Below are 10642 nucleotides of genomic sequence, written 5' to 3' on the forward strand. Positions count from 1 at the left end.
TACGCATGCGTCAGATGACGTCATAACATGATTTACTTTAAATAGTTGAAAAACTGACTAAATTTCATGTACATCGCATTAGCTCAGTTGGTTAGCGCGTTGGTTCGTTATCTAAACGTTTTGGGTTCGAATTGTGGTGTGAGACGTCTTTTTTCTTCGATTTTTTAAATTTAAATATTGAACCAGTGTTATTTAGGCCATTTTTCACGTAACGTTCGTTTTTCTGGGTTTTTTTTTTTTTTTTTACCTCGCTTCTCACCCCCAACCACACACCAAAAAAAACCCCATGTACCCACCGATTTTTTTAATTTTAATATCGAAACAGGCTTATTTAAGTCATTTTTCACGTGTTCGTTTTTGTTTTTTCGATTTTTACATTTAACATCGTTCGTTTGCCTTACGTTAGTTTTTTTGTGCTTTTTTTCGATGTTTTGCTTACCCCCCCTTAAGTTTTAACGTTCATTTTTTTACTTCGCTTATAACAAACAAACCTGGTCATTGACCTCATTTGCTTACGTCGTTGTCGTAACGCTCGACGACTTCCGTGCGCGCACCTGTCAATTTGATTCTTACTTAAATAAATTCAAACATCTTTCAGTAACTCATTCTGGCTGGCCGATTTTATTTTCAAACTTCACCTCAGGGCTTCGGGTTTGATCCTACCAACTTTAAACCCCCCCCCCCCAGTTTCTTTTTTATTTAACAGCACACACACCTAGAAAAACCCGGGAAACGCCGGTACCCCCGCTAGTCTGTAATTAAAAAAAATAAAAAGTAGAAATATTTTTGCTATTATAATTTTTTTTGTGTGAAAATCTATATCTATAAAAATGAACGTATGTCTGTGTGTACATTTCCCTACGCAATAACTGTCAATTTTTAGTCTACAGACTCGAAATTTGATATACAGGGTATGGAGATTTGGGAAAATCGATGTGATCGGTTTTTGGCCAGAAATTTAGCTGTTAAGGGGTCAAAGTTCAATGATTTGACCTTTGAGAACTCTACCAAACTCCTCCGACAATTTTTAGTCTAAGCACTTGAAATTTTAGATATAGGTTCCTTGGACATGGATCTAACTTAATAACTTGATTTGAGCCCAAAACAATAAACTTTAAGGGGTCATAATAGGGGTCAAAGTTAAAAAAATATTGACCTCTGCGGTCTCTTCCAAATTACTCAGACAATTTCTGGTCTAAATATTTGAAATTTTACATAAAGGGTATTCAGAGATAGGGCAAGCTTTTTCATCAGTTTGGGTCGAAAATTTTTAGTTACCAATATATAAATGTATGTATGTATGTTTGCATGTCTGCCTTAAACTTTCAATAGAGGCGACGGATTTTACCAAGATCAGTATCGTTTTAAAGTTCAATCTTTCATACGACAAATATCGAAAAATTGGCTAAAAACATTAATATGTTCCCCTTCAACTAGGCACTTTTCTACAGGGGAGCGGGTCACTTTTTTCACCGATATTTTTTAAAGTTATCCTCTCCTTCAGATTGTCTGGCGTTAATTTTAAAAAATGTCGCTTTTGGTTTGGCAGTGGTCGTAACAGCATAAACGTTAGGTTTTACCCCGTTCTTTTCCACCTTTGCAGTACGGGTTCGAGCCTGCTTTCCTACTACCACTTTTTTTTTTTTGCTCAAAATACACATCCAAACACCCGGGTAACGTCGGGCTGACATGCTAGTATTAAATAAACAATGCTTAATTCAATGGTAATATCGGTAGTTCGAGAAATTCATTTTTCTTCGAGTTATACCGAATTCATTAATACGGACTTTAGGGCTTTTTTCGTAATGCTCCTATAAAATTTTTTTTTTTTTTTATTATTATTATTGTTACAAATTACGATCCTTTATTTATATATATAAAAAAAAAGCAAAAATAAATTCTTGCGTTTTTTATTGACTACTGAAAACCATAACTTTAGTAAAGGTATTTTTTGTTTGAACAAAATAATACATTTCCACTAAGATTTAAATAAAAATAATTCATTATATTTCGCGATCATTATTTGATAAATACTGAAAATCTTATTAAAATTGGTTAATTCCCTGATTTTTGGTGAATTTTTAAGTAAAGGAAGAGGTCAAAATGTTTATACATTTTGAGCAGCAGCGGCATTCATTTTGCCCGTATCTACTACACACTAAAGCTTTTTGTTTATCGCCATAACTGCTCATTTGGACTTGGACTAATTTTCCTGTTAATAATTACCTATAACTATAATCTCCGGCCTCAAAAAAATATCCAATCCAAAAAAAGCAGAAAAAAAATCATATAACAAAATAATTCGTAAAGCGCAAAATTCAAGCCAAAATAAAAAATATCCATTCAAAATAAATAAATAAATAAATAACAAAATCCGAAAAAAATCGCAAAGTTCAAGCCAAAATAAATTTAAAACTAGGCCACACACGCAAAAATTATTTTCTTGTAAAAATAATAATTGCTCCCTCAATCGGACTGCGTACAACCTCGGAGCCGATGCGTATTTCGCTAGAAGAGTCTCACTTCGTGTACGTCAGTCAACAATTGTTCTAGATTTAGCCGTCAAATTGTTAAAAGAAACGGTTGTGAAACATCTTTAATCATGTTCACACGTGCGTTGCAATAAAGCAAGCATAAAATAAACACGAACACTTCAGTGTGAAAAACATTTTTTATTAGTTTTTCATGGCTGATTAAAAAGAAAATTGTTTAATAATTGGGGTGCTTTTATAGGAGAGAGCCCATATCATCCCGAATGTTTGCGATTTACTGCACAGTGCACAAGCACAACTGTCTATGATTTGAAAGCCGAAAAAAAAAAAAAAAAAAAATTCTTTTCCTGATTTGGAAAATCCAACACAGAGGGAAGGAGGCCAGGGAAAAAGTTAACTAAATAATAATAAAAAAGATTTAATGTCGGCACTTGAGTACTAATTAACTGCTCGGAGACGGCGTGACCATTTCCGGACTGTTCCGTAAATCGCAATAGGAAACATGGGTCTTGCCTATAGAAGTGCGACATTTTGGTTTATTATGTAATAACTAGTTTTATCTACTCTCCGTTTTCCAGGAGTTTTCACTTTTATTTCAATTGTTAAATCATTAACTAAATTGTTATAAAATTATAATTAAATCTAGCGAGATCGAATTTTTTGTCTCCCACGCATCTATTATGTTTTCAGTAGATAGTTTCTCTTGAACAGTGAAAAACATTTTAAGTTTAATTTAAACTGTTTCGAAACGATAAAAATTACATAAAAAAAAATGCGAGCATGAAAAGTAATATGGTTAAGATTAAACTTAGAAAAGTAAAAGGACAAGATATTCTAGTAATAAATATAATACATTTATAACTTAAAATATTGCAGCATTAAGAATTTATATATAATATTAAATTGAATTTTTTTTTTTAATTCTTAATGCTGCAATATGTTAAGTTATAAATTTATTATATTTTTTACTAGAATATCTTATCTTTTTCAATTTTAACAACTAATCCTTTTACTTTTCTTGCTCGCATTTTTTCTATGTAATCCATGATTTTTCCAGGCTTTGCTTTGAAATATTTTCTGTTTTTGTGTTCAATATCATATGCATTGTCAACAATTCATAAAAAAATATTATCAGCTTAATTTGACTAAATAAAAAAAAATGAAATAAAAGACGTAATTAAGTAAATAAACAGAAAAAAAAAAGAGAAACAGAATTAACAGGGACGTCACGCAAAGAGCATCACTTTTATTAAGTCTCTATATAACCCAAATAAGATGGCATGCGAGTGACATTCCTGCAATGATTTCTGAAGGTGTCGACGACGAAAAAGTTGCTAGGGTAACTTACAGCCAATCAGAAGAAATTGTCTCTAAAACGTCAATGTAGAAAAAGTTGCTATAGCAACCAACATATAATGAGAAGAAACCGTCTCACCATCCTTATTCCGAAGACTTTTGAACACCAGTAATTTTATTATAACTTTTGTTTTAATGAACGAAAGGTGACCTAAGAACTGTAAAAATTGTTTGAAATTTGGTCGCAAAATGAGTAAGCGGTAAAGCTTTAAAGCAGTTCTAAATGAGTAAAACTATTACTTAACCATATATTCAAACACGGTAGGGTTTGAATGACATAACATTTTTTAAATCTAATTATTTGATGCCTTTCAACATTTCAGTAATGATATTTTCATGACAATCAATTTTCATTTAAAAAATTATTGGAACAAATTTCAATAAAATTTTCCCCGAAAATTTTTTTAGGCGACTTTTAAAATAAAAATTATCATGGGCACTTGTTAAAATTCAATATCGCTAAATTTTTTAAGGTAATGTTTTAATCTCTACAAAATTATCGGTGCTTGTTAAGATAGAGTCCACAGACCGATTTTTTTTAATATGTCGTTTTAAGCAAAAACAAGTGCTTACTTATGTCGAAAATAGTAATATATCCAAAAAAATACGAAAATTCATCGAGTAGAAAATTATTTATAGTTAAAAGTAATTTTTGGGGAAAATTGCATATACACCCTGAAGATTGCGAATACTGGCAGGGACATACTTATCTCTCTTTTCGACTCTTTCATGGCGGACTTTTTTAAGACCATCATGATGAACTTTTTTTTTTTTACTAAAAAACACAATAGCATTGTCCTACTCGATGAAATTTCGTAATTTTTTGATATATTACTATTTTCTATCTGACAAATACTGTTTTTGCTTAAAACAACAGTGCTTGTGCTATTTTGTCACCGAACTATTTTAAAATAGTTTTTTTTTTCTTCAGGTTATATTCAAGCTCCACGTTTGGTAAATGTTTATTTTAACTGTAATGCCCCCCCCCCCAAAAAAAAGAACGAGGTACTAGTGCAGAGAGTGATCCGCCGGATCACTCTCTGCCCGGACATAAATAATAACGTTATTATTTAAAAAGCCATTCTTAACATGGAGAGGGGAGGGTGTTTTGTACCTATTCTAGACTTCAACCTTACAATTGAATAAAAAACATAAAACTTTAATTAAACTTGGAAACACGATTTAAAAAATAGCGCGGATCACACTCTGCACTAGCACCAATTAGTCACTTTGCTATATGCGCGTGTACGCGCGAAAGCATAAGAAAAGTGTTAATGAAGGCGGTGAAATGGCGCAAAATAGTCCCAGGGTCCAGGGGTTAATACCATGCAAACGGTAAATTTGCGACGGGTGTAAATGCCAGATTCGTTGTCAGTGGCCTCGATAACCTCTACAAACACAAACTAGAATGGTCGGTGCTGTAAAATAAACATTTACCCCCCCCCCTCCTTTTTTTTTTATTAAATTGTTAGGTGGAAGCATGGAATAGTTACAAAACACTCCCCTCCCCACGTTAAGAATGGCTTTCAAAACAATTATGTTAACGCGGCGGCAAAGTGTGCACAAGTAACAAAACGACATATTGAAAAAATCGATCTGTCGACTATATCTTAACAAGCACCAAATATATTTTATCTCATGTAAATAGTTTTTCAAAAAGTTTCAATTCTTTTATATTTTAAATGCATGAAGATTTAAGAAATTTTAAGCCTGAACTTTATATACAGAAAGGCTTCCAAATATCGAAGGATGATCACATATTCATTTTCAACTATTAACAAAAAATACGAAAACACCGAAATGCACTCTGACCGATTTAATTTCGTAATTAAATTATTTTCTTTTAAAAGGTTCGCTTCATTCCCCCCCTCCCTATTAATAATCGATAAAGGTACTTCTGCAGTTTACGGGCCGCGCTATTTTTTTAAAGATATGATTTTAAAGTTAAATTAAATTTTTTGGAGTATCATTTATTTAGTAAATTATTATGAAATGAAAGTACAGAATAGTTAACAAAAAGCTCCCCTCAAGTAAAATAAATCAAATTAATTGTATTAAAAACCAAAATACTTGTTTTTATCACATTTTAATTTTATTTATGTTCCAAGAATTTTATTTTTGATTAAGGCGTCAAAAATACAGCGAACCAAAATGCAAACATTTTTACACGTGGACAGAATTCGCGGGAAAATTACATATTTTGCCCAATTGCAATGCTTTCAAAAATCACGTTTGTTTAGCTTTAGTTTTGTTTACAATTAATCGAATATTAGTTGAATCAGAAATAAAATAATGGAAAATTAAAACGAATTAAAAAAAATAATCCGACAGGTCTGTCTGTTCGGTCGTAGGAAGACATCCTCCCAGGAATAACGGTTTATTATAACCGCTTTCTTGGGAGGAATCGGTCCATATTGCTACTAAGTGCTACTGCTACTCATCACAAACGTCGGAGAAGAAAATTAACTTCCTTTCAGGAAGATGTGACACAAGGTGGGGAAAGTGAAGCCAGTGCCCAGCCCATAAATGAGCACTTTGAACATTTACAAATTGTGATACTCCTGCAGTGCACTTATTGATCCGTGCTGAAATAATAACATTATTTAAAAGCCATTCTTAATATAGGGAGGGGAGAGTGTTTTGTACTGTTTTGTACCTATTCTGTACTTTAACCTTACAATTGAATAAAAAAAACAAAAAAACTTGGGTTTGTATTTACTGTACACAGATTCGAAAAAGTTGTCAAAAAACAAATATATAACAAATAAATATTATCAAAGGCAAGATAAGTTACTTTTCTACCAAACGGGATACATTTTTTGTGTTTTTATTCAATGTAACATGTTTATTCAGCTCGAAAAACATGCAGTGTTTACCGATGTGTTGGAAAATTCAAAATGGCGCCCGACACTCTCTTTAACATGGTAAGTTTGGGAAAAGGTATTATAAATAATAAACTAGACGAAATACTATTAAAAAAACACCGAATATATGGCAACTTATGTCACGGTAACATATATTGAGCGAATTTCTAACAGTATTTTGTCTAGTTTATTATTTATAACATCTTTTCCTGCACTTACCGTGTTAAAGAGAGTCGGGCCCCATTTTGAATTTTCCAATACATCGGTAAACACTGTATGCTTTTCGAGCTGAATAAATATGTTACATTGAATAAAAACATGAAAAATATATCCAGTTAGGTAGAAAAGTAACTTATATTGCCTTTGATAGCATTTATTTGTTATATATTTGTTTTTGTTTTGTTTTTTGACAACTTTTTCGAATCTATGTGTACAGTAATACAAACCCCAAAACTTTAATTAAACTTGGAAATACGATTTCAAAAATAGCGCGTATCAGTAAGTGCATTAGCACCCAAATTGTTTGGGTAACCCCATCATTTACCGGTAGGAGCGCCTTAGACAGTAAGCAATAAAACTTACTGCACCCGAAGACCCAGCACCAATCACCATACCTCAACCGAACAGATATAAGGTCATTTTCATCTCATGCTCACGAATAACCAAGACTGTCAAACTGATTGTCAAGGACGTATCCTTAACTTGTATGAATATAACCTATTTAGGCTGTGCCAGATAAGTATTGAAGAACGCAGGAATCATGACTTATTTTTATTTTAAGCTTGGAATTTGTGTAAGGTTTTCATAATACGCACTTCGTAAAAGTTCATTGTGTCGGAATTTCTTTGATTTCGAAGCACGATTCTCTTTAGTTTTTCACGTTTGGATCTAAGTGTTGTATCTGTTCTGTCTTCGATCAGAGTGCCTTTCTTGACTAGTTAATGTTTAATGCATCCAGAGTGCCCCTTTTGGGGGAGCTGGTCACCTCCGAACATACACAAAACGACATTGTGTCTAAATTTACCCCCGCTGGCTGGAGAGACAAGTAAATAAATAGATACTTTCGGAGCTTATATTCACATCTTTTCATATATTTATAAAAGTTTTCAAATTCAAAAGATCTGAATAAAAGAAGTTACATCGGCTGAAACATTGTAAATATAACCAAGATGAAAATAAAGTTTAATGTTTACAATCAACGTTTTATTCGGTAAATTTTTACGACGTGCCCCAACCTCCATGTGTTAAGAACGGCTTTCGGAATACCCCCCCCAATCTCGAAAGCCGTTCTTAACATGAGGTGGTTGGGGATGTTTATACTATGTTGGGGCAGGTCGTAAAAAATACCTTTTTATTACTTGTTAACTATGTTTATATATATATTTGTACATAAAGATTATCTTAAATGAAAAAGCGGCACTGATGATGCAGAATACGGACCGTGCTGAAATAACATTTAGAAACCATTCTTAACATGAGGAGGAGGATGGCGTTTTGTAATTATCCTGTACTTTCATCTAACAATTTATATAAACAAAAGATACCGTAAAAATTGAACTTGAAAAATCCTATCTAAAAATAGCACTATTCTTCCTAAGCGCTGAAAAAACTGTTTAAACTTAGAATGACCCTTGGAACATCTCGCTGAAATTTTGGAGAACATATATCCTTGGTCCGAAATTATACTTTTTATCCTTAAATAAACGTATAATTGAAGTAAATTTGGAGAAAAATAAAAATAAATTTTGGCCAGTCGCAGTCATTTTCTTATTTATAATATACTATTGTTATATTATCAACTAGTATATTTTAACCTCTTCATTTTTACTTTTAAATTCTGTTAAAATTTATTTTGTGGAAGGAGAAAAATGTTCAAAAAGTTTTGTTTTTTTTTCAAAATAAAAAAGAAAAAAATATTTTTTGTTGCGAAAAAACAAAATGGCCACCATCGATTAAAACATTGAATTAAATTGAGATTTTAAAGTCTTTAAAAAGTAAATTTGAATTTTATTTCATGATAAAAAAAAGTAGAAGTAAAGACCATCATTCAATTTTATCCAAAATTTGAGATAAAACCAAGCGAAACCCAGGAGATATCGCATCAGTCTGTACGCTATCAATGAATCAAAACATGTTTTGGTTTATTAAATATCGAAGAGTTTATTTTTTATCAAGAATAATTTTAGAAATATTGGTTTGTTGACTCTTTGGTAAACGTCAAATTTCCAGGCCAAATAATTTAGTCGGAAAAGACATGCAATGTATACCTAGTAACGAATAATCCCAGTCGCCATTCATTTATCTCCCTACGAGGGCAAGATTAGACACAAGGTCACTTTTTTCGAGGGAGTGAAAAGGGGGCACTTTGGATCGTGAAATAATAAACGGTGAAAGTGCGCTGGTTAACAACCGGAAGACTTACCTTTAAGGATTTGGGATTAAATTGTAAAGTTAAAGTACAGAATAGTTACAAAACACGTCCTGTCCTGTCCCCATGTTAAATAATAGGTTTCTAAATAATTAACCTCAAAACAGAATACGTTCGACAACAAATACTCAACTTCTTAAAAGTTGTCACCAGCGCACTTTTACCTAATAAACATTGGGGGTGTTTATGCACTTTCGTTACCATGCTAATTTTTAAAATAGTATTTTCAAGTTAAATTCAACTTTTACGATATCTTTTTATTATTATTATTAAATTGTTAGGTGAAAGTATAGAATAATCACAAAACACCCTCCTCTCCCCATGTTAAGAATGGCTTTCTAAATAACAAACACGGTAACAAAAATGCATAAGCACCAACATTAGTATTTATGTTGCCATGCTGAATAACATTATTTAGAAAGCCATTAGGGGAGGGTGTTTTTTAATTATTCTGTACTTTTTCACCTAACAATTTAATAAAAATAAGATCGTAAGATTTTAATTTAACTTGAAAATACTATGTTTAAAAAAAAAAAAAATAGCACGGTAACATATTATGCAGTGCATAATATGTTACCGTGCTATGCAGTGCAGTGGTGCAGTGCACTGCATAAAGCACCTAAATATTTTTACAGCATAGAAAGAACGACAGAACAGATACCACACTCTCATCATTGCCAGTCCAGCTTTCTTTACTATGTCTAATTTCATGTTCATGGCACTTTAAAAATACGGTAATTTACTCTAGCGTCACGTTTCAAAAAGCATTTACTAACACATGGCGGCTAAGAACATTGACCCTTGTTGTGAGTGTGACCCCTATCATCGCGCATTTTATTTAAAAATAATATTTTAGTATGACGTGAAACGTACGAAAAAGAAAAGGTTGGGTGCCAGTAATGTTGACAGATTTTTTTTTTTTTTTTAACGAGTAATCTATATTTTATTTAAAGTACTAAAGACAAGAAATAAAATAACTGCTTATTTATTTCTAACAGAGATTAGCGTATTTTTCCATCTTTTTTGCTTTCATTCTTGTAAGACTTGATTCGTTCTATAAACGTTTTCTCTTTATTATCTGTGTCTAAGTCTTAAATTCTGATTATTTAACAATGACGTAAATATGAAAGAGTGTTCCTACCTTGATTACGTTTTGTTTTGCTTCCTTGAGTATTTGTGGCTCTCTTAACAAGATTGTGGGGATCGAAAGAATATACACAGCGTGAGGATAAAAGGAAGCTGGAATACTAATCGACCATGACGGGAGGAGAGAGAGAGGGGGGCGGGCCTGTGATGGTGTGTGGCGGTGACGTCACGTGGCCTAGTAGCCAATGAAAACCCAAGAATGGACCAAGCCTATCGCTTTCAAATAATAGAGAGAGTGCACCACCGTCTTCTTTCTTTTTTTTTTATTTTAATAATGAATACGCACGTGTACTGAAAACAAATACTACTATGAGTTTTAAAAGGAGCTTATAATTATTTTGAGCGAAAGCCACGAA

The 10642-nt window shown here is 32.3% G+C and overlaps 1 protein-coding gene across 1 annotated transcript in view; it reads right to left on the minus strand.

Moving 5' to 3' along the window:
* The window catches only part of LOC145293184 (alpha-aminoadipic semialdehyde synthase, mitochondrial-like), a 192717-nt gene extending 182296 nt beyond the window's left edge, over positions 1–10421 (minus strand). The window contains exon 1 of the mRNA XM_080139673.1: positions 10282–10421. The gene's annotated coding sequence lies outside the window, so the exon portion shown is untranslated. The remainder of the gene's footprint in view (positions 1–10281) is intronic.
* Positions 10422–10642: the final 221 nt, after the last annotated feature.

The sequence above is a fragment of the Euprymna scolopes genome, chromosome 2 (assembly GCF_053919585.1).
Source record: "Euprymna scolopes isolate OS-2025 chromosome 2, ASM5391958v1, whole genome shotgun sequence".
Lineage (NCBI taxonomy): Eukaryota > Metazoa > Mollusca > Cephalopoda > Sepiida > Sepiolidae > Euprymna > Euprymna scolopes.